A 24569-nucleotide genomic window follows, 5' to 3' on the forward strand; every position below is an offset into this window, starting at 1 on the left:
TGAACTGCACCGAGTTCAACTGGTAGGTTCAGTCTGTAGGCTACTGGGCCTATTCTTTCAGTGATTTCGAACGGTCCAACATACCGTGGATTGAGTTTGCCTCGTTTACCAAATCGAACCACACCCTTCCAGGGTGAGACTTTAAGTAAAACCCGGTCCCCGACCTGAATTCCAATGGCTTCTTACACTTATCCGCGTAGGCTTTCTGACGGTCGCGTGCTACCGCCATGCGTTGTCGTATCTGTGCAATCTTTTCTGTGGCGTCCACTACAATCTCTGGACCCGTAATCTGACTATCCCCCACCTCTGCCCAACAGAGAGGTGACCGGCATTTACGTCCGTACAATGCCTCGAATGGAGCGGCTTGTATGCTGGTATGATAACTATTATTGTAAGAAAACTCCACCAAAGGGAGATGCTTTTCCCAGCCGTTGCCGAAATCGATAACACACGCCCGAAGCATGTCTTCAAGAGTTTGAATCGTTCGCTCAGACTGCCCATCCGTCTGAGGATGATATGCTGTGCTCAGGTCTAACCGTGAGCCGAAAGATTTGTGCATCGCTTGCTATAGCTCTGACGTGAATCGTGCATCCCGATCCGAAATGATGGAGGTGGGCACCCCGTGCCTCGAAACAACTTCTTTAAGGTAGATGTCTGCGAGAGTGGAGAACTTATCCGTTTCCTTTATAGCTAGGAAGTGTGCAGACTTGGTGAGTCGATCCACGATCACCCATATGGTATCATTCCCACGCTGAGATCTAGGTAGGCCTGTAACGGAATCCATGGAAATTGCTTCCCATTTCCATTGCGGTATCGTGGGTTGCTGAAGTAGGCCCGCTAGTTTCTGGTATTCCACCTTGACTCTCGCACAGGTCAAGCATTTTCCAACGTACGTAGCGATGTGGGCCTTCATGCTAGGCCACCAATAAGTAGTTCTGATGTCGTGGTACATTTTGTCCGACCCTGGATGTACCGAGTAGCGAGACTTGTGTGCTTCGTCCATCACAAGTTCGCGTAGACCACCATAAAGTGGGACCCAAATACGCCCCGTTACATAGTAGGCGCCGTCTGCCTTCTGTTCTAATCGTTGTCGTGAGCCACGCAGGGCTTCAGCCCTGACGTTTTCTGGTTTCAATGCTTCTGCCTGAGCATCTCGTATCTGTGCAGGAGGGCTAGACTGAATCGTAAGCTGTAGCGCTCGCACGCGCTTAGGTAAAGTGTCTTTCCGACTGAGGGCGTCAGCCACAACATTGGCTTTGCCTGGATGGTACTTGATGGCGCATTCGTAATCGTTCAGTAGTCCGACCCATCGTCGTTGACGCATGTTCAAATCCTTCTGCTTAAGAATATGCTCGAGACTCCTGTGATCGGTGTAAATCGTGCACTTGGTACCGTACAGGTAGTGTCGCCGTATCTTAAGCGCGAAAACGACAGCTCCCAGCTCTAAATCATGCGTGGTGTAGTTCCGTTCATGAATCTTTAGTTGACGAGAGGCGTAGGCAATAACTTTATCCCGCTGCATCAATACGCAACCCAGACCCTGTATTGATGCGTCACAATATACTACAAAGTCATCTGTGCCCTCTGGCAATGAGAGAATAGGCGCGCTGCAAAGTCTATCCTTTAGATTCTGAAAAGCAGTTTCCTGCGTATTACTCCATCTGTAAACGATGCCTTTCTGGGTCAGCAATGTGAGCGGTTGAGCGATCTTTGAAAGGTCTTTGATGAATCGCCTGGAAAACTTGGCGTACAGTTGTTCCTTCCGTAGGAGTTCCAAAATAAGGCGTAGGTGCTGCTCGTGTTCCTCCTGACTCTTGGAGTAGATCAGGATGTCGTCGATGAAGACAATTGACGAACTTGTCAAGATAGGGTTTGCACACCCTGTTCATAGGGTCCATAAACACGGCAGGTGCGTTCGTTAACCCGAACGGCATGACAAGAAACTCGTAGTGGCCGTAGCGAGTTCTGAATGCTGTCTTGGAGACGTCCTCATCCCGGACTCTCAGCTGATGATAACCAGACCTTAGATCAACCTTGAAGTAGTAACTCGACCCTTGCAACTGGTCGAGTAAGTCGTCAATGCGTGGAAGAGGATAACGGTTCTTCACTGTGACCTTGTTCAGTTCACGGTAATCAATGCACATTCTGAAAGTGCCATCCTTCTTTTTCACAAGTAGTACTGGAGCTCCCCAAGGTGAAGAGCTTGGACGAATGACACCCTTTTCCAAGAGCTCTTGTAGTTGCTTAGATAGTTCTTCTAGTTCAGTTGGAGCCAAACGATATGGTGCGCGAGCTATAGGTGCTGCCCCCGGAGCGAGCTTGATTTGAAATTCGACTTGGCGGTGAGGCGGTAAACCGGGTAAATCTTCAGGAAACACCTGAGGAAAATCACGTACAACTGAATGGTCTTCCAACTTCTTTTCTTTCGCTGATGCGTCAGTAACGAGAGCAAAAATTGCGGTGTGGCCCTTCCGCAAACATTTCTGAGTCTTCAAGAAAGAGGTGATGCCAACCACAGCACCACTTTTGTCGCTTTGAACTTCGAGAGGTTCTTGACCAGAACGAGGAATGCGAACAATCTTTTCTTTGCATAGGATTTCTGCTTGCAGTTGCTGCTGGCGATTCCGATTTGCAGGCCGTGGACTCCAGAATCCTTAGCTTCATGGCCCCTCTTGAGTCACCTCTGGCAACGTCCCTCGTTGCACTAACCACCGTGGTGTCTGTTGCATTAGCTACACATTGGGTGAATTCCCCAATATCCACCCTGCCCCTGACCACCAGAGGTTGGCTGATTCGGCTCTGGTGATCACTATTCTTGCGCTGCTGCTGAGTTTGAGACCGAACGGTAACTGAACCCTTGCTGGAATACCCATCCCTCTTCTGCTTGTTGTCACTAGGAGTAGCGGGAGTAGCATAAGTCATAGCGGTAGTAATAGCGCTGATACAACTAAGCAGCCTGTTTTGTTCCACTGCCTGATCCGTGAGGCGATGAGCAAGACGCTGAATGTCTCGGATATTGTCGAGGTTAGCCGATGTAACATGGCTCTGAATCTCCGAGGCTAGACCCTTGAGGTACAATTCGATACGCTTGCTTGGAGGGTCCATCATGGTTGGACACAAGATGGCCAGTTCGTTCGACCGTTTCGTATAAGCTTCCATTTCTGACCCCGTCATTTTCAAATGGTAAAGCTCTACTTCCAACTTGTGGATGTCATCACACGTGCAGTATCCCCTTTTAATGCATTCTTTGAATTCGTTCCAGGGGTGGCGTTAGCAGCTGCCAGCCCTAGGATTTGTACTTGCGCGTTCCACCAAGTTAACGCGATTTCTTCCAACGTGCCAGTGGCGTACTTACCCTGCGAGCCTCAGGGCATTCACACATCTCGAACACTGACTCGAGCTTCTCAAACCAATGGAGTAGTCCCACTGCTCCTTCCGTGCCACTGAATGTGCTTGGACGACAGTCCATGAACTTCTTGAATGTGCAGACAGGTTGCTGTGCGTTCTGACCCATTGCGCGAGAAAGATAGGTCAAGGTTAAGCGCGAGAATTGGGTCACGAGAGTAGGATCTAACATCCTAGGATAGGTCTGTAATAGCAGGTTATACCTCCTGCTTGTGCGGCTGCAAGCGCCGCAGCAACTTGTTTGTTAATAAGAGCCGCCAACTGGGCTTGAGTCATGTCAACACGTCCAGACATAATCGAACAGTAAAGGTAGCATAAGTATGAATGGTTCGCGAGTAGGGCGATGACAGAAAAGTGTAGGCACATAGGTGTTCTTAAGCAGTAACAAGTAGTGAGCAAAGTAATGTAAGCATACTACGAGCAAAGTTCTACGCAATTCTAGCATGTAGGCAATAAACATAAACCTTATTACCTAGGATGTCGAGTCTTGCACGTGGAGCGAAGCGTCGTTGTGGATCGTTGAGAGCACTGTACTGGTTATAGTCTGGTTTTAATAAAAACGTTTTCCCCATATTAAAACCAAGTTCTCTATAACCAATGGCTCTGATACCAATCTGTCACACCCCCAAAATCCACACGCGGAGTATCACCGCTTGGGAGCGTGACTGACCAGGACCAAGCCACCAATCATATCGAACATATAATTAATGTCAAGTATAATAAATGTAAACCAACCATTCAATACGATTGATGATCCAACAAAACATAGTTTAAGTAGCGGAAGCGTAATAATGAGAATCCAATGTATGTAAATAGTTCAAGTGTTGAAAGTGTAACATAACATCCACGACCCAAGCTCCACAACGACCTGTTCCTCCCTGTGCAAGCTCCATATGTACCTAATGTCCTGCAAGGCATGCAGCAGAGAGTCAACAACTAGTTGAGCGAGTTCACAGTTAAAAGTTCAGTAATAGTATAGTGTGAGTAGTAGTATGTTCGTTCGTTTGGTCATGTATCGTATCAGTTTCCATCGCGGCCTCCCAGGCAGGTATGCGAAGATATTAGGGGATGTTCGTCCCGAGTATTCTAGACTAGGTTTATCTGTATCGCGGCCTCCCAGGCAGGTATGCGAAGATTAGTAAATTTCAGTTCGCGGCCTTCCAAAGGCAGGTGTGCGAAGTCAGTCATAATATCGCGGCCAACCCTTGGCAGGTGTGCGAAGATCAGTTCGATAAGTGTTACTAGTCTAGTCGTAGTTCTATCGTTAGGTTCAATCAACTGAGTATGTACAATAAAGTAGTTCAATCCCATTCCCACCCTGGGAACCCCATGCCTTGGCTGTGTGAACTCACCTTGGGTTTGCTCGGTATGCTAAGTATGTGCTCAAATAAATCAGTCACGTCCTAGAGTATGCACATATACACAATCAGTTTATATCCAAGTTGTGCACGTATAGGTAATCATACAAGTACCAGCATGTAGTCGTTATCACATAAGTTATGTACGACACTTAACAGCGGTTAAATAATCCAGTTAGCTTTTAACAGGGTTGAATCATGTTACTGTGCAAAAATAACCAAGTTGGCGAACAAGGATTTTTGGCGAAACACATAATTGACGAGACACATTCTGTTTCGCCAACTACCCTTGGCGAAACACCCCTCTAATACGTCAACATATCCTTGGCGAAACACTTTCTGTTTCGTCAAGATCCCCTTTGGCGAAATTAAAGTCTAGTTTCGTTAATATCATCACAGTAACAAAATAATAGTTTCTTAATAAATTCAGTTGACACCCTTAAAGGGCCGATATAATAACCAATACCCTTAAAGGGCCGCCCACAACTACCAATCGGAATTTATGGCCGCCCAAAGTCACATGACTTCTTTGCAACCTACTGACAATTGATTTATTTTGTACTCTACTAGCCGCCCATCACCATCCAATCATACAAGTTCCTCAATTTTCCATGAAACCTTATATAATTCAATGTAAAGTGGCCGACAACTTAGTACCACCTCAAATGTTATTAGACCAAACTTTTTGGTAGGTTTGAAAATTATACTACACACATATATAATAAAACTTGGCTATGCACATAGAGTGAAAACAAAACTAGCCGCCCAAGACAAGACATGATTAGACCGATTATTGTTTAAAGTTGTCAAAAGGATTATTTAAAACCCAATGGCCGACAATAGTTTAAGGTTTCAAAAGATTACTGGGCCGGTTCTTTTTGGTGGGCGGCAATGTATTGGGTCACTAAAATTGTTCACATGCTACATCTTTTCCAATTTATAATGACTGACAACAACCGTCAATCCATTTAAGATATTACTAAGCCTTGTTTGTAATTGACAGTTATGACAATGAATCCACTGAGGTCTGATGTAGGATAAAACCGATTGGGCCACTAATTCCGTCACCGATTAAACATCTTTTCACATGCTAACACTAAGCCGCATATATATATACTACTATTAATCGAGTTCATGCATACATAGCAAAAACAAACAATCAAGAAGTAATATAACTTCAAAACTATGAAGAAGTAACATACGTACCAGCTATTAATCAAGATGTTGTTGAGTCGATGGGGGGGGGGGTCTACTACCGTCGCTAATAGGAGAAAAGTACTTTAGGGTTTTCCAAGTGAGTTCTATTGTATACGATGTTGTAGCTATAACATAAACACATATTTGGGCCAGTCGAACACCTTTGGGCCAAAGCCCGTACCTCAACCAAATCGGTGAGGGTGTTTTCGTGTGGGGGAAATATTTCGGGTTGGGTGTGTTTGGCAAGAGGTCCAATCCAAGTTTTACTAATTACACAATTTATATCCCTAATACAAATTATATATATAAATATACACACAAAGATTTGCATAATACAACATAAGTCTCGTAACCATCCATTAAATCAACCTATCGGATTAGCACACAATGTTCACATTCGTTACATTAAGTACAACGGTAAGTTCTGAAATACGAGTTGTCACAATATCTTCTTCAAAGACTCGAAGTTGATGGTACCCAGAACGTAGATCAATCTTTGAAAAGCAAGTAGCACCCTGTAGCTGATCAAAGAGATCATCAATGCGAGGTAGGGGTTATCGATTCTTGATGGTAAGCTTGTTAAGCTCACGGTAATCGATACACATCCTGAATGATCCATCTTTCTTTTTCACGAGTAGGACAGGAGCGCCCCAAGGGGAAAAGCTTGGACGGATGAATCCTTTGTCCGAAAGCTCCTGAAGCTGCTTAGATAACTCTTGCATCTCAGACGGTGCAAGACGATAAGGTGACTTAGCAATGGGATTTGCACCAGGCACAAGATCAATGCGGAACTCAACTTGGCGTACAGGGGGTAAACCAGGTAATTCTTCAGGAAATACCTCTGGATAATCCCGAACAACGGGGATATCTTGGATAGTCTTACCCTTGCCTTTCTCCTCTACAACATGTGCTAAGAAAGCAACATCTTTCTTTTGTAGGTATTTGCGGGCTTGGGTACAAGACATGAGCTTAAGACCACTAGTAGGTTTCTCCCCATGAATTTCTAAGATCTCACCAGTCGAAAGCGGTACACGAACCAACTTCTCAAAACATACCACCTCAGCATGGTACTTTGATAACCAATCCATTCCTATTATAACATCGAAGCTCCCGAGTTGCATCGGTGTGAGGTCAATAGGGAAAAGATGGTTATTGAGATTCAACTGGCAATTTCGAAGAACCGAATCGAGTATAATGGGTTCACCACTAGCTACTTCTACTGTCAAGGGCTTTCCTAGTTTTGTTCTAGTCATCGCAAGCAAAGGCTCAAATGCTAAGGACACAAAACTCTTATCGGCACCCGAATCAAAGAGAACAGAAGCAGGATGGTTGTTAACAAGGAACGTACCATTCACCACTTCGTTATCCGCGCGAGCCTCATTGGCATTCAAGTTAAAGGCTCTACCACGAGCCGGTGCCTGATTTGCGTTTGCCAACCTCGGGCAATTGTTCCTGTAGTGGGTCAGATCCCCACAGTTGAAACATGAACCAGGCGGAAAGTGAGGTCGTGTAGGATTCTGGGCAGGGTTTTGTGCTGCTGGGTTTTGAGCTGCCTGATTCTGATTAGGAGCAAAACGGCAGGTATTTGCAAGATGACCAGACTTGCCACAATTCGTGCAGATGCGACATTGCATTTGTGGCTGGTGATGGCTGTTACATCTGTTGCACAGAGGTGCATTACCAGCATACTGCCTCTTGGCAGCAGGTTGTGCAGCCTGATTCTGCGCTGCCTGATTAGGAGCAGCCTGGTTACTCTGAGCGGTAACAGCAAAATTCTTGGAAGCCTTACGCTTCCTCGATTTCTTCGAAGACTCAGCAGCCTTCTTGCCCTTGTTATCCTTGGCGCCATCAGACTATTTCTGCTTTTTGTCACCTTTCCTGTGGAGTTTACCCTTCTTGATCTGCAATTCAGTAAGGGTAGCAGCTAGCTCAATGGCCTGTCGGATGGTAGTAGGGTGACTGCCAGTGACAATATCCTAAACAGGATCTGGCAACCCATCTATGTACCTCTCGATTGCCTTATCCAAAGGCATGACCATATTCGGACAGAGCAAGCTTAACTCCACATATCTGTCTGTATAAGCCCGGTGTTCACCACTGACTTGCTTCAGATCATTGAACTCATCTTCGAGTGCCCTCTGCTCGTGTCGAGGACAAAACTCTCTCATCATGAGAGCCCTGAGTTCCTCCCATGTCTGACCCAAAGCAACATCAGCACCTCTATCTCTCATTACCCCATTCCACCAGGTAAGGGCCCTCTTTTGAAATACACTCGAAGCAAACTCGACTTCACGGTTGTTCGGACACTGAACATGGCGAAATGTGCTCTCAAGACTCCCAAACCACAGTAGGAGCCCTGTTGCTCCTTCAGTACCACTAAACTTGAGCGGTTTAGCCGAGTTAAACTGTTTAAAGTTGCACGGAGCAGGTGCATTAACATTGTTATTGGTGGCTTGGTTTATTTGAGTTATGAGACCAGGTAGCATAGCAGCCATCTTTTGTGCTATAATAGCAGCCAGTTCGGCATCAGGTTGAGGAACGTTACATCGAGGAGGCATTCAAAAAGAGGAAACATGAGAGAAAACGAGTGAGTTGATGTGATGAAATTGAGATAACAATAAAATCGACAAAAAGCAAGGAAGGTGGTCATTTGTTCGTTACCACAAAGCAAACAAACAACACACGGTGACAAATCAAAGTAAATGAGTCATAATAATGTATCGCGAAGACTTGCTCGCCTATAAGTGAACACTCACCCCAAGAGTTCCCAGGTAAGAGTGACTGGTCCGATACTGCGGATTTGTACGAACACTCTAGCCTTAGACAGAAAACTCAGGGTACAGGCATTCACTCTTCCAGTTTGCACGTGTTCACATTATTTAGACCCAAAACTTTGACGAGATTTTGAAAATTTGGAAGGCACACAGCCAAAAGAAATCATCTAAGGATAGATGATTGATTTCAAAATCGTTTTGGAATATTGTGTTCAAGTTTTGGTAATCACCTAAGGATAGGAGACGTGTATTGTTTTAAAATTCTAAACACAAGTAAACTTGTGTTAGGGTCCTAGAAAGTTAAAGTCTAGGTCAAAGCATTGCTAATAACCTAATTCCCTATAACCATTGGCTCTGATACCAACTCTTCTGTCACACCCCGGTCGCGGTAAAACAACGAAAGCCGCGGCGGAAACGCCGGGGAGGTGAGTGGCGACAAAATTATTGTTTCAACAACCATGGCAATTAAAGATATGTATTATTAAAATTAAAGTTACATTGTCTTTGAGTTCAACTAAAACTACATAATAACTGTCTTTTAAGTCACTAAGGCCCGAGTCCGCCTAAGTGAAGCACAATCACCCTTATCCATTAGCACCTGAAACACATGTAAAAATAGGTACGTCAGCATAAAATGCCTGTGAGATACATAGGTTTTGTTTATGCAGATTCATGACTTGTATTTGAAAGAAGTGTTTAATAAAGTGTAGTCATGAACCTTGTAAAATGTTTACCTTTGTAAAACTATGTGAGAATCAATGAAAATCAAATGATGATGAAATGATAATGCATGGTTAAACGAAGTGAAAATGAATTTGGATAAAATGTGTACTTTGTAAAACAATGTCTTGTTCTTGTATAAAATGTTTCATGTCTTGCCCAAGTGATTCATATAACGCAACAATGTATAATACAATAAAAGCACTTATATATAGGAAGTACCAGCGGCGTATCCACCATGCTTTTATCATATAACACATAGCCCCGTTACATAAGTCACTTACCAACAACCCACCAAAATGTCTTGTTCTATGTCAAAAGTGTATATGTGTAAACCATGTACAATGTCATGTGTGAAATGTTTCATGTATAACCAAATGAAATGCATAGCAAGTAGGAAATCATCTACTTAAACTATGTGATGATGTCAATGTATCAACCGTGTCATGTATGGTGAATAACTAGAAGCTACTCAACCCTATAGAAAATGTACAAAACAATGTTTTTGAATAAACCTAAGTTTAAATCAAATGTTATGTTTTGCAGAAAAACAATGCTTTATGATTACAAACATTTATGCAGTAATGTTAATCGCATACATTCAAGCCTTGCGACTGTGGCGACAAACCTTTAAACGAATTAAAGGTTCATCGAAAGTTATGTAGTCGGATTCTGTCATTCCCAACTTCCAGACAAACCTAGGAAGTCGGAAACGGGAGTTGTCAATTCCTAAGGTACCATTACATAAGTCCGAGCGGCGTGATCAATGTTAATGAATGTATTATTGTCCCTATTAAACACACCAAATGTCATAACCAATGTAGCATGTGAAAACCATGTACTAGGAATGCTAAGTAAACATGCCTAGTAGAAATGTTCATGTAAAACAACATGCTAGCATGCTCAGTAAACATACATAGCAGAAATGTCATGTAAAACAATGTGTTCCATATGCTAAGTAAACATATGCAACAAATGTGTAATAAATCAATGTGCTAGCGTGCTTGACATACATAGCAAAACACAATTGAAAGCATGTACTATAAGTGTACTAGATGAAACTAGCATGTTTATGTCATAAAAGCATGAAATGCACGAAAGTAACATGTATGTACATGTGTATCACCCCAAAGTATTTGAAAAAGGTAAAAGAGGGGAACTATGTACTCACTTGGGATTGCTAATTAGTCTTGAGAATAAGACCAATTTGAGCTCCAAGTATCACGGAAATCAACCGGCACCTAGTATAGGTAACTATGTTAATAATCGGCTCCTAAAATCGGGAGATAGGATAGAATGAGGTTCTATAAATCAAATGAGTAATTGAACTCATATGGTATGATTTAATAGGCCCCACATTCTGATTTGAAAGTCTACCTAAGTGCTTTTGACCCGTTTCGACCCATTATGGTAACATAAGCTACTATAATGCGTCGTTAGCGCAAAACTATGATCGGATGGTTAACTATGTGCTATGCCAAGTCTTACATGCCCAATTATCCCTAAACATGTTACTAAATCAGATTACATGTCAAAAATATGTTCACATAGGCAAAATACGGATTTTAGCTTCAAAAGGGCATTTTGGTCATTTCCTATGGGCATACGAGCTAACAAGCATATGACTAACCAATCCTATGTGATCATAAGGTATAACCTCAGTGGTTATTCCTTATGCATCTATGATCACTAACTAAGCTTGGTCGGATCCCAAAGATCGACCAAACGGGTCGGGTTCGGAAGTGTAAGCGGTTGTTTAGACCACTTACCTTACGACCCTAAACAAGCACAAACTAATAGTGTCGAGTTAGACATGTCAAAACATGTCTAACCTACTGATTTGGTATCAAAACAAAGTGTTATGATACCCTAAAGTAGTTCCGAGGCAAAATGCGTGCTAAAATGCATTTTGACCGAAACTTTGACTCGACACTACAACTAGCTAACGTGGTAATCAGCGGCTATAATCACGAAGGATTATAACTATCGTGATTACAATCACGTTTCGAAGTTCAATTGAACTTTGACTTGACCAATTGATGGTCAAAACCGAAAGTCAAACTGTTGGCCAAACGTTTGACTTTCTGCACTACATAAGGAAAAAGCCATAAAAACAATGAAAGAATGCTCACTAAGGGTCCTTGCTATCTTTTCAACAAAGAAGTCAAATTCCCAATGCTTGAGAGAGCTCCCAAGTCAGATGTGAAAGAGAGAAAAGAAGGAATGAGCAAGGAATGAAGGAGTTTGGATGGCCATTTATAGTTGTGGTGATGCACTAGGATCATCACAAGTGTTTTGATTAGCCATTAAGCAATGAATCACAACCATACATGTGTTAGGGACAGCTGGTATTACTTGGAGAGCACATAAACTTGCTCAACATTCCAAGAAAAATGCATAAACAGTCCCTGAACTATGAAACAGCAGCAAAAACAAACTTTTTGGAACTGGGCATGTTGACGCGGCCCGCGTAAGAAATGGGAGAGGGCTTACGCGGCCCGCCTGGGCTCCCCAGATCAGCAACAGTTTGATATATTGACAGCTTTAGTCCCTGCATGCATTCGAGTTCATTTCAGGCCTTTTTGACCCCCGTTAAGCCATTTTCAAGGCTCTACAAGGTCAATGAAGTTTAGAGGACTCAAAATATGCTTGTAACATTCCCGGATGTCGGCTCGTTTCGTCGTACGGTCGCGTTGTTCGTTAAATTACGACGAAACTCAAACGGACGCGAAAACGAACCAAATTAAGCGACGAATGGAATTTTTGGATGCCGATCACTAAAATAAAAATATTTTAGTGTGTACAAAGATTTTGGATGTCCAGATGTGGCTAGAATGTAAGATATGCGCGAAAATGCAAACTTACGCCGTTTTTGACACCTTTAGTCCCTATAAGATCATATAAGCATATTTTTGCACACCGAACCTATCAAAGCTTATTTCTAAGCCATGTTTAGGTTATATATGGTATGTTTAACTTATGATCAAGTTCCGGACTGTACGTTGCCTTACGAAACGGCAGACTTTTGCAAGTTGACGCAAATAGTCCCTGAGAGCGAATAAACTTGTTTTTGCCATACCAAAGCCTTTAAAACTTATTTCTAAGTTATGTAAAGGTTATTTAAGGTATGTTAAGTCTATGATGATGTTCCGGAGTGTTTGTCGCGTTAAACTGATGGTGTTTACGCATCAGTTTGCGTATAACTCTCCAGAAAGCGATATAGAGTTCAAAATCGATCAAAAATCAACATGGGCACAAAACCAAACATAAATGACAAACATTGGGATCAAAACACACTGTTTTATTAATTTTGTATTGTTCAGAGTTTGTAAAATGATATCACAAGCACAGATGTCACATCAAAGACTATTTCTAAGCTATGTAAAGGATATTTAGGGTATGTTTAACTTATGGTCATGTTCCGGATTGTCCTTTACAGTACGAATCGGCATACTTTCGCAGTTTGTCGAATTTAGTCCCTGTAAGCGAATAAACTTGATTTTGCCATACCAAAGCCTTTAAAACTTATTTCTAAGTTATGTAAAGGTTACTTAAGGTATGTTAAGAATATATTGATGTTTCGAAGTGTTTGTCGCATTAAACTGATTATGTTTATGCATCAGTGTGCGTATAATCTTCCAGAAAGCGATTTAGAGCCCGAAATCGAACAAGAATTGATATGTGCAAATGATACACATATTTATACAAATCCCAAGTATGAAATACAATATTTCATTGGTTTGGTATTTGTTTGATGGTTGAAGTGACACAGGTGTCACAGTCTCCCCTACTTCAGGAAATTTCGTCCCGAAATTTATCTAGAGAAAACTTGTGAGAGCTTGAAACATGAAGTTGAAAAGATCTAACAACACTGGTTAGAGTCCTGAACTTCTAGTAACTTTAAATAACATCACGCTTGCAATGTAAGAGGGACACTTATATACAAGTATATAAAGCGTTATTGGTGCGTCCACCGTACCTTCATTACATTGTTCACGTTTCGTTATTGTCGCCACCATAGGTTCTTACACATGATAAATCTTACTGGGCTCCTGTGCACTGAATTTCATAATTATGTACGCGTCCATAATTACATAATTCCTTGCATAGTCCGCACAGCGCATTTTATAATGTGTAGGGAAAAACTAAATGAACAAACTTGTGATGAGTGTGACTAGACCATCTTAGGGTCCTTTATAATTGAATCAATAAATGATCTCTTTAACTAGACCACCAAGGAGTCTTTTCAGCTTATATCATCACATGTTATTCTTAACCAGATTCTGAATCAATCTTTTTTTACTAGACCACTCAAAGGGTCTCTTTGAATTATGGAATGGTACTATATAATCCAAGGGTCTTAACTATTACGTAGAAGCCCATTAAGGATTTAAGGTAGTACCTTTGGATATCCTACTATGAATATTTCATATGAAGATATGGAAGATTCTACGAGGATTTGGATAACGAATATCCAGATTACTTAAAAACACAAAATGCATAAAAGAAAACACATGAACACATAATCACAAATTGTTTATCTTGATCTTTAATTTGTTATCATTTTGCTAATTTGTTTTGTTAATTGTGCACATGTATTTAAAGCACACCAGGTATCCAATCCATGGATTTCGATTGGCACTTTAAATATTTTCCAAGAATCTAACTATGAAGATAGGAAGATCTTAAAAAGAAAATTCGATTTTGATTATAAGGAATCGTAATGTTCGAATCTAAGGCATACAAGGAATCCAATGAAGAACTCTGATTTGAACGATAATCATCCATAAGGATCTAATTGTAAAAATAAGAGATCCCATATGGATTTTGGGATTTGAAAAGCGGGATGCGTTTCAAAACCTTGCACTAGACGTGCTTAAGTCGATACATGTGGTAAAATGCTCATGAAGTTGAGGCGCTAGATATGCCAAGGCGACATATGAAGCAGAGTTTGAAGGTTAAGTCAATGTATGGGGAAAACGTTTTTGAAAACTATGCATGGGGTTCTTTTTGAAATGTGTTTAATGTTTTTGAAACCTTACATAATACTTTTGAAATCATAAAGTAGGTGTATTAGATAAGTATATTTATAAAATGTTTTAAAATCATGCGAGATAAATTTTTTTGAAATTATGTATAAGGTTTTTGAAAACATGAATGATGTTTTTGAAATCATGCACTTGATATATTAAGTAAATATACTATGTTAAAAATGTTTTCAAACTATATGGAATATTTTGAAATTATGAAGGTTGCTTTTAAAAACTTATGCTATGCATCTTGTTATGAAAATCAGAATGTAATGGGTATGAGATTGAGGAATACCCTTAGTTATCAAACCAAGGATTTAAAGGCACAGATGTGCAAAAAGCACGATTACTCATAATGTCGTTTTATTTTTTGTACTTTGTTTTTTAGAATGAAACGAGTACCTAAATTTTTTGAGGAATTCATGAGCAAACACGAGAATAGGAGAAACACAAGAGTAGTTTGTAAAGAACATAGTTCCTTGATATAGGTATCATAGGGAAATACCATACACATATGTAACTACACTTGTACATCAGAATTGTGAACAACAATTTATTTATAAACAAAGCAGATTGTTTCAGGATTCAACAAAAGATACAAAAGAAGAAGATTCAAATTATTTAAAGCAACAACTTCTCCTAATCAGCCAAATGCTCATCCATGGGTTGGATTTGCATTGACAATCTTTGGGCATTTATTCCTGAAATGGCTCGTCTCGCCACAGTTGTAGCATTATCCAGGTGGAAAGCGAGCTTGAGCAGGGTTGGCTTGGAGTTGAGTAGCAACAAGATTTGCAACAGCTTTGTTTTGGATAGCAAAGCGGCACACGTCAACCAAATGTCCCCATCGTCCACAGTGGGTATACTTGAAACATGGTGTTTGATCTGGTTGATGACGGTTGCATCGATTGCACAGGGAAGCAGTTCCCAAGTACGACTTCTTGGCTGGTGGTGCTGCCACCTGGCTAGGTCCTGCTTGTTTTGGTGCAACGACTGGAGGATTCTTTCAAGCTTTACGCTTCCTTGACCTTTTCGAAGGCTTGGCTTCTGCTTCTTTCGATGCTTATTGGGTGGCTTCGTTATTGAGACGAGACATAGCGACACCTAAATCCACAGACTTTAGGATTACTTCGCCTATTCGCTGGGCAAATTTGGCAGTTTGCTCAGACATTTGAGTGTTGCTGCGATGAAGAGACATTCTGGAGGAAGTGAAAGACATAAGAGGAAACAAGTGAAATGTCTTTGGAAAATCAAAACGGAATGACAACATATAAAAATTGCGATCATTTGTTTGTTACCTAAGGCAAACAAATGAGACGGTGACAAATCAAAGTAAGCGGGTCATATTAATGTATCACTGGAGAGATGCTTGCATATAAGTGAACACTCACCCCAAGAGTTCCCAGGTAAGAGTGACTGGTCCGATACTGCGGATTTATACGAACACTCTAGCCTTAGACAGAAAACTCAGAGTACAGGCATTCACCCTTCCAGTTTGCACGTGTTCACATTATAAGACTCAACTTTGACGAGATTTTGAAAACTTAGAGGGTTGAAAACCTAGTAATAAATCATCCTAGAACAGATGATTAGTTTTCAAAGCAGTTTTGAAATTTATGTTCTTATTGTGGTTGTCACCTAAGGATAGGTGACGGTTTTGTTTTAAGATCTAAACGCAAGTAAACTCGCGTTAGGGTCCTAGGAAGGTTATAGACTAGGTCAAAGCATTACTAATAACCAAATTCCCTATAATCATGAGTTCTGATACCAACTTTTCTGTCACACCCCGACCATGTAAAACAACAAATCGTAGCGGAAACGTCAGGGAGTGTTGTAACAGAATCATTATTTCATAACACATGGAAATTTGAAATTTTGTTTTATTGAATAAAAGAGTTACAATGTCTTAACAACAAGGAAGCATAACATAATTAACTAGCCTTGCATCTTTTATTGTCACTAAGGCCCGAGTCTGCCTATATGTAACTTGATCAATCCTATGCATCATTTCCTGAAACACATGTGAAAATAGGTACGTCAGCATAAAAATGCCTGTGAGATACATAGGTTTTATTGATTTAGGATTCATGACTTATAAGTTTAAAAATAATGTTTTAACAAAAGTAGTCATGAACCTTGTAAAATGTTTTTGTTTTATAAATCATATAAAAATCGATAAGGAAACAGATGATATAAAAGAATATGTATGGTTATGTAAATAACCAAGTAAAAATGAATTTGTATAAAATGTGTTATTTGTAAAACATTTTTTTGTAAAGATATGTTAATTGTGTAAAATGTAATATGTCAAAATTGAAATGGTTTAAATAACGCTACGATATGTAATATCATAAAAGCACTTATATATAGGAAGTACTAGCGGCGTATCTCCCGTGCTTTTATCATATTACACACGTCTCGTTACTTAAATCACTTACCCAAACAAACCACCAATGTAAAAATGTTCATGTATAACTAAATGTAATGTTTTAAACAAATGTTGACATGTTATTGTGTAATGTAAAGTAGAGTGACTAAAATGCCTTTATTGATTAAAAGCATTTACTCCACCCTATAAGAAAGAAATGTACAAAACAATGCATTTGACAAATTATAATCAAAATTTATGTTTTGTAGAATAATGCATGCTTTACTGATACAAACAACTATGCGGTATTGTGAAAATGTATACATTCAAGCCTTGAGACTGTGGCGATAAACCCTTAAACGAATTAAAGGTTTATCTGAGTTATGTGTATCGAATTCGGTCATTCCTTTCATCCAAACATACCTAGGATGTCAGGAACGGGAGTTATCAATTCCTATGGTACCACTACCTACTAACGAACGACGTAGCTAATGTTAATGAATGTATTTTTGAGTCATTTAAACAAACCAAATGTCATACCAAAATGTAAGCATGTTTTATGAAAATAATGTACTAGGTATGTGATGTGTGTAAAATACAACATATAAATCACATCAATTAAGGCATAAAACTAACCCTTTTTAAGTACTAATGTTGGAAAAAGAATGTTTTTGTCTTTCTTTTGTATATTCAGGATGAAATGAGCTCAAATTCACAAAAGAAGCAAAAAGACAACTAATTCTAGCATAAATACAAGAAAAAGAAATAAAAGTAGACTGCCCGGACCCTCAACGGCATCCTCCAAGGCAAAGAAGAGAAAGCAGAAGTCTGAACACGCCCCGTGCTCAGCCAGCACGGGGCCGTGCCCAAGAAGCAGCATAAAAGACAAACTTATAGAAGCTTCCATTGCCCACCACGGGGCCGTGTCCAGCGGGCACGGGAGCGTGGTGAAAGTACAACAGGCGCATTAATTGTAATTGCGAATTACAATTAATGAGGAGAGAGAGTGTCAGACGGGCACGGGGGCGTGTCCAGCGGACACGGGGCCGTGCCTAGCCTTCTGTTCAGCCTATAAATAGGAGTGCTTGGTTTCATTCCATCTCATCCCTTGGCACACCACCTCTCTCACACTTCATCCACCACCCACCACCACCATAACACCATCATCCACCACCATCATCCATTGTCCACCATAGAGTGTGTGAGTCGTCTCGGGATCCAAGATTGATCGTAAGAGTTCTTGACAATCAAGGCCATGTTTGCCTAAGTCTCTTACATCACTTGGTGAAGACAAGTGTTTAGTATAATACTTTTTATTTTTAATCTTTTGCAATTTTTATTTGGTTTTGTATTAATGACTTTAATAACTAGTTGCTTATGTTGAAGGTGATCTTTCCTTATCGTTTGTCCGTGGTGTCTTGGCATTATTTTACTGTCTATATAAAAGAAAAGATTTTCACCATTCATATCTCCACGGTCTATATGGAGGTATGTTGGCTACCTGGTCGGGGGTTAAGGGAACGGTTTGGTAAGGGTCTTGCCCTTGTTCAGCGTTTAGAGGTCCTGCTTGGGACCTGGGTCAAATTTAGTAGGATCTCCTTCAATGCCCATAGGTATTGGATGGCGGGGATCCAAACTCTTTGACCCCCTCATAAGTTAACTACTATTAATACTATAACCCGGCTATTTAGGACTGTATCCCTGCTGACTCAGACTACTTAGCCGAGGGTAACGTCACCGCCGAAAGCGGGGCCTACCACAATTTGCATTAATAACTTAATTCATTATCTTTCAATAATCCGACTCTTTAGGATTGTATCCTTGCTGACTCAAGCTACTGGGTTGAGGGTAACGTCGCCTTTCAAAAGAGGGGCCTACTACAATAACTAAGATAATCTCTTAAACAAGTGCAAAAGTGCGAAAATAATCAAAGGTTATACTAATACACGTGTTGGATCCAAGTGATTCATCTTGTCTATCTGTTTTTATTTTATTTTATTTTTCAGCATTTAGTTAGTTTTTATTTTTCTAGTTTAAAACCTTTTTCTAACTTTTTGATTTGATTAGACGTTGAGGATAAACCGGTACTAAAAGCTCTTGTGTCCTTGGACGACCTCGGTATCTTACCAACACTATACTACGTCCACGATGAGTGCACTTGCCCATATGTGTGTCTAGTGTTAGTAAATATCGTGTTTTATAAATTTAAAACTTGGCTAAAAAGTGTAAAAGGGCTTAAAATATACATAAAAAATATAACACACTTCACGCACATCAAGTTTTTGGCGCCGCTGCCGGGGACACAAGGATTTTGAGAAAGTTAGGAATCAACGGCCTAATCATATTTTTATTTTTCTTTTTAATTTTTAGGATATTTCTTAGCTTTTCAGCTTCTGCAGGGCTCAGCACGGGCCGTGCCTGGTCGGACACGGGCCGTGCCCAGCATCGTTACTGGCAGTTTTTGTTTTCCAAGTTACAGAAGGCTGACCACGGGGCCGTGCCGGTGCAACACGGGGCCGTGTCCAACTTCCAGTAACTGGGATCTGGAAAACAATCACTGAAACTCCGACCACGGGCCGTGTTCGCTAAACACGGGGCCGTGGTGAACCTTCTGACCAACATTCTTTTCTGTTTTTATTGCAGAACTTGGAACCCGACGCCAACCTCACGTAGTGTATGAGCTCCAGTTCCAATAAAGACATAAAAGAACCACTAGAAGAACCCGAACGCTTTCTCAGAAAAAGGTTAAAAGCCAAAAACCAAGAGAAGGTTTCGGGTGACCCACCTCCAATGGCGGACCAACGTACCCTTATGGATTACCTACGACCCACCGTAGATAATCTAGGCGCCGCTATCAATGCTCCGAATGTCGAAGCTAATAACTTCGAACTTCGGCCGCATTTGATACAAATGCTCCAAAACTCCGCAACCTTCCACGGGCTTGCGGACGAGGATCCCCATCTACATATAACTAATTTCTTGGAAATATGTGATACCTTTCGGATCAATGGAGAATCAAACGACGCCATCCGCCTCCGTATGTTTCCCTTCTCACTAAAAGACCGAGCGAAAGCTTGGCTCAACGCCCTCCCAGTTGGATCGGTAAACACCTGGGATGAACTAGCCCAAAAATTTCTATATAAGTATTTCCCTCCCGCTAAAACTGCTAAGTTAATGACTGAAATTAATACATATTCACAAGAGGACGGGGAATCCTTATATGAAACTTGGGAAAGGTTCAAGGAGCTATTACGCAAGTGTCCCCATCACGGCCTCGCAATATGGCAACAAGTATCCACTTTCTATAATGGATTGTTGCCACACACTAGGCAGATACTTGATTCTAGCTCCAGGGGACTTTTAGGTAATCGACGCCCACACGAAATATATAATCAAATTGAGGAAATTGCTCAAACCAATTTTCAATGGCACACCCCCCGGGGAAACAAGTCTATCGCCCCGGGCACCCATAAGGTCGATGAAAGCACTTCTTTACAAGCCCAATCGAGGCCCTTTCTTCAAAGATAAAAAAATTGGAAATGACAAAAACAGTCTCGGTTATGGCTTGTGAAGGGTGTGGTGGGTCACATGAAAATTGGAGTTGCATGAAAGAAACAGACGATCAACAAGAAATGGTAAACTACATTGATAATAGACCTAGGCCATCGGGTCCCCCAACGGGAACTTACAACCAAGGATGGCGAAACCACCCAAACCTTGGTTGGAGGGAACCCGGCAATAGTAGTAACCAACAAACCCAACGAACAAACTTTCAGCAACTAAGAAATGAGTCACAAAATTTCACTCAACAACAAAGTGGACGAGAAAGGCTCGAAGATACTGTATCTCGCCTCGTCTCCGACACTGATAAGAAAAACTCGGAAAGATTTCTACAATTAGAATCAATTTTTAGAAATCAACAAGCTAGTATTCAAAACATAGAAAAACAATTAAATCAAATAGCTCAAAATTTTGCCGAGAGACCGCAAGGCGCATTACCTAGCAATACCGAAACGAACCCAAAAGCGCAAGTTCACCTCATCACACTACGGAACCGCACCGTAGGGCCTGCAGAAGTGCCACCACCAACGGAAGAAACAGTACCCACACCTCTGCAGGAAAAGAACTCCCCTCCGTCACCAGAGCCTACCAAGGCTCCTCGAGTTCCATACCCCGGTAGGTTAATTCGTCAAAAGACCAATGAGCAATTCGCAAAGTTCGAAAGTCTGTTAAAACAATTGCATGTCAATATTCCTTTTATCGAAGTCCTAACCCAAATGCCCAAGTACTCTAAATTCATGAGGGACTTCCTTACACATAAAAAGAAAATTGAAAGTTTGCAATTAGTCAATTTAGGCGAAGAATGCTCCGCCCTCGTACTCAATAAACTTCCCCAAAAGAAAATCGATCCCGGAAGCTTCACGATTCCCTGCTCAATAGGGGAATCACCCGTTCGTAATGCCTTAGCCGACCTTGGGGCTAGCATTAACCTCATGCCCTCATCAATGTTCAAAAGACTCGGCTTAGGAACCACGAGCCCTACAAAAATGAGCATACAACTCGCTGATCGATCCGTCAAATTCCCACAAGGTGTCATCGAGAATGTCTTGGTAAAGGTAAGCAGATTCGTTTATCCAGCTGACTTTGTCATACTCGATATGGAGGAAGACACCGAGGTCCCCCTCATACTAGGGAGACCCTTCCTTGCCACCTCCCAAGCAGTGGTAGATATGAATGACGGGACACTCACCTTGAGGTATGGGGATGATGAAGTGAAGTTCGGAGTTGGGAAGAGAATAGAGGACGACGACCCGGTCAATTACATGAAGGTTATTGATTCGAGCTTGGATGCTGCTCTCCGACGGTGTAACATGGGACGCCAGGCATCCCACTTAGAAAACATATAACCTCGCATTGGGTCTAGCCAAGGACCCTTATAAACGTGGCGCACCACGAAGGCATTCCGCGGAACTATCCTTAGTTTAGTTTAATCTTTTAGTTTTAATTTGCAGAATAAAACACACTCATGGTGGTAATGGATGAAAAAGGGAACGAGAAAAATGGCCCCATGCACAAAGAACAGAGCAACCCGACATAAATCTCCATCACAGAAGGCTCAACACGGGCCGTGCCCAACCAACACGGCCCCGTGCTGAGCCACCTGCAGAAAAAACGCCCAGTTCAGGTAACTGGACACGGGCCGTGTTCAGCGGACACGCCCCCGTGTCCAGGCTTCTGTCTTATTTCTTTAATTTCTGTTACTGGCACCTGACCACGGGGCCGTGCCCGGTCACCACGGGGCCGTGTCCAGGATGCCAGTAACATAAATCTTTGCTTTTTAACCCACTTTTACACATTCTAATCAACCGAAAATCTTATTTTTGGGACACATTGAGGACAATGTGTAATTTAAGTGAGGGGGGGATGCTAAAACCTTGAATTTTGCAAATCCTAATTACAAGCCTTACACAAAACTCTATTGGAACCGCTAAACACCCCAAATTTTTTCAAAAACTTTTCGTTTTTTTTACTTGTCTTGGTTTAACTTGGGAATAACAAGCTCTAAAAAGGTTATATTTTTATAAATTTACAACCGATAGCGTCGTGATAACAAAGAACCAACATAAGAAAATTACGAAACGGCATAACAAGTCTAGTTAAAAATTCGATTATATATACTTGATCGCATTAAAAACCCATTCCCACAAAAGTGAGTTTTGAGCCTTTATTGAGCATACAAATATACATCTTTAGACTAAATGCTCATTTTTCGTTTCTTGTGTGAATAGCCGCTTGGTTCTTACAACTCTAGAACTTGCCACGACGATACATTCCCGGTCCTTACCAACTTAAACCCAAGTAAGTAAGTGATGGAGGCATTAGGACTAACCATATTTTTCTTTCTACACCATTATTTTTCATTTTTTTTACCACCTACCCAAAATCCCCCTAGTTAGCCCCTTTGAGCCTAAACCTTTCATTTCATTACCCTAAAACCCTTTTTACCCACCAAAAACCCTTTTTTTATTTTTCACCCTTTATTTTAGTAACAAGCTCGGTTTTTCGTAAGCTCGCTATTTTATGTGACTTATCAAAAAAAAATGATGAAGTCAAAAACAAACAAAAGCTATATAAAAGCTTGTTTGGAGAAATACTTCAAAATAAAAAGTCACTAAAAACAAGGTGTGTCACGAAAACCGAAGCTTTTTACGATTTTCGCCCTTTTACTAACCACTAACCCAACCACCCACCTTTAACCCAAGCCTAACCCTTCACCCAAAAAGTCCTCTTGATATTTACAAAGGTAAAAAGTTAAAAAGGAGGAGGATTGATTGCTTGGCAAGCCTATGGAAGGCGTAAGTTCCATGCCGCTCTCGAGTGATTCACTAAAAAAATTACACCTTCGGCCGAGCGTCGAGTGATCTCCCGTGAGGTATGTGAACTTGTATATAAATAGAATTTTAATAAGGCATGCTATGCCCGAATAAGTAATAAACGTTCTAAATAAATCATAACGAATAGGATTGTAAATAAATAAAAATAAAACTTACAAAGATCTTGGATTCCCGACACTCTATGACAAGCCAAAAACTTTCTCTTCTACCTATTCCATTTGGGAGTGTAAGCCACATTTAAAGAGTTTTGCTTGAGGACAAGCAAAAGTTCAAGTGTGGGGGTATTTGATGTGTGTAAAATACAACATATAAATCACATCAATTAAGGCATAAAACTAACCCTTTTTAAGTACTAATGTTGGAAAAAGAATGTTTTTGTTTTTCTTTTGTATTTTCAGGATGAAATGAGCTCAAATTCACAAAAGAAGCAAAAAGACAACTAATTCTAGCATAAATACAAGAAAAGGAATAAAAGTAGACTGCCCGGACCCTCAACGGCATCCTCCAAGGCAAAGAAGAGAAAGCAGAAGTCTGAACACGCCCCGTGCTCAGCCAGCACGGGGCCGTGCCCAAGAAGCAGCATAAAAGACAAACTTATAGAAGCTTCCATTGCCCACCACGGGGCCGTGTCCAGCGGGCACGGGGGCGTGGTGAAAGTACAGCAGGCGCATTAATTGTAATTGTGAATTACAATTAATGAGGAGAGAGAGTGTCAGACGGGCACGGGGGCGTGTCCAGCGGACACGGGGCCGTGCCCAGCCTTCTGTTCAGCCTATAAATAGGAGTGTTTGGTTTCATTCCATCTCATCCCTTGGCACACCACCTCTCTCACACTTCATCCACCACCCACCACCACCATAACACCATCATCCACCACCATCATCCATTGTCCACCATAGAGTGTGTGAGTCGTCTCGGGATCCAAGATTGATCGTAAGAGTTCTTGACAATCAAGGCCATGTTTGCCTAAGTCTCTTACATCACTTGGTGAAGACAAGTGTTTAGTATAATACTTTTTATTTTTAATCTTTTGCACTTTTTATCTGGTTTTGTATTAATGACTTTAATAACTAGTTGCTTATGTTGAAGGTGATCTTTCCTTATCGTTTGTCCGTGGTGTCTTGGCATTATTTTACTGTCTATATAAAATAAAAGATTTTCACCATTCATATCTCCACGGTCTATATGGAGGTATGTTAGCTACCTGGTCGGGGGTTAAGGGAACGGTTTGGTAAGGGTCTTGCCCTTGTTCAGCGTTTAGAGGTCCTGCTTGGGACCTGGGTCAAATTTAGTAGGATCTCCTTCAATGCCCATAGGTATTG

General features: G+C 41.2%; 1 non-coding gene across 1 annotated transcript; it reads right to left on the minus strand.

Moving 5' to 3' along the window:
- Nucleotides 1-20020: 20020 nt before the first annotated feature.
- LOC118490919 lies at nucleotides 20021-20127 on the minus strand. The gene has a single exon (XR_004890144.1). It is a non-coding gene; the product is annotated as a small nucleolar RNA R71 (small nucleolar RNA).
- Nucleotides 20128-24569: the final 4442 nt, after the last annotated feature.

Source organism: Helianthus annuus, chromosome 3, assembly GCF_002127325.2.
Source record: "Helianthus annuus cultivar XRQ/B chromosome 3, HanXRQr2.0-SUNRISE, whole genome shotgun sequence".
NCBI lineage: Eukaryota > Viridiplantae > Streptophyta > Magnoliopsida > Asterales > Asteraceae > Helianthus > Helianthus annuus.